At 58.0% G+C, this 1,132-nt stretch overlaps 1 protein-coding gene across 1 annotated transcript in view; it reads left to right on the top strand.

The window, feature by feature from the left end:
* Window positions 1-1,132, top strand: part of GAL (galanin and GMAP prepropeptide) — an 11,172-nt gene that overhangs the window by 830 nt on the left and 9,210 nt on the right. The window lies entirely within an intron of this gene.

Genomic DNA, 1,132 nt, shown 5'->3' with positions numbered 1-1,132 from the left:
TCATTTCTGTTGTTGTTGTTGTTTTGAATGTTCTTAATCCCCAACCAGGGACGGTGCCCACGCCTCCTCTGGTGGATGCCAGCCCACCTGGCCATCTATCTTGGCTGCACCTGGGCTCACCGATGTGATAGGACACTGTTTTGGGGAGGGTCGGGACAGACATTACGATGACCAAGTGTCCCTGGGGGGCTCTAGCCATGAATGCAGGGACAGGTGGCTCGAGGGCCAGGGCCACCGTGGTCGCCTCTCCTGGCGGATCTGTGTAGACAGGTCAGAGAGAGGTATGGCCAGGCCCCCGACATCTGGGGCTTACACGTTGGCAAGGTTGAGGTAGGTTTCAAGGCAGACACATCCTTCTGAGAGTCTCTTACCAGATGCACGACCCTGCAGTTTCTTTTAAATCAGAGGTTCCCACACGTACGGGCCAACTGTCCCCCTTTCAGGAAACAAGCAAACAAACAAATGGAAAAAACTGCCCCTTCCCCCCTCTGGCAACGAAACATGTTTGTACTCTAGCCCGTCACCCAGGAGAAAGGGCAGGGATCTGCTTCTGCAGCCCCCCTCCCCCCCTCCCCAGATTGTTCCAGGAGGCCTGGTGGTTATGCACTGGGCTGCTAACTGCAGGGTCAGCAGTTCGAAACCACCAGCCGCTCTGCAGGAGGAAGGTGAGGCTCTCCTCCTGTCAACAGTGACAGCCTCAGAAACCCACAGGGGCAGTTCGGCCCTGTCCTACAGGGTTGCTGCGAGCTGGCATCCACTCGATGGCAGTGAGTTTGGGAGGTGGGTGGTGGGTGGAGAATGGTTCCAGCACCTCCCATGGGGTGGTGCCACCCACCAGAGGAGTACGTGACCCAAAAGCACGCAGCCTGGCACGTCTGTCACCAGGCCCTCTGTCCTTCTTACCTCGTCCCAAGAAGCCAGGTGTTTCAGGCTTGCTCCGTCTCACAGACACGGCCCCCGAGGACGTCATGGAGAGAACACGTGTGCCCAGGCTCACGGAAGATTGGCATGTGGAACCCAGCCCAGCGGAGCCCAGTCGTTGAATCGGGGCAAGATGTTCGGGGACTAGGAAGGATTCATCCCAGGAGAAGAGCTGGCATTCCGAGTAACGGTGGTTAACAACCCCCCCCCC

Source organism: Echinops telfairi, unplaced genomic scaffold (assembly GCF_000313985.2).
Source record: "Echinops telfairi isolate 266 unplaced genomic scaffold, ASM31398v2 ScPeMD7_7417;HRSCAF=8455, whole genome shotgun sequence".
NCBI lineage: Eukaryota > Metazoa > Chordata > Mammalia > Afrosoricida > Tenrecidae > Echinops > Echinops telfairi.
This window is presented reverse-complemented; position numbering and strand designations above follow the sequence as displayed.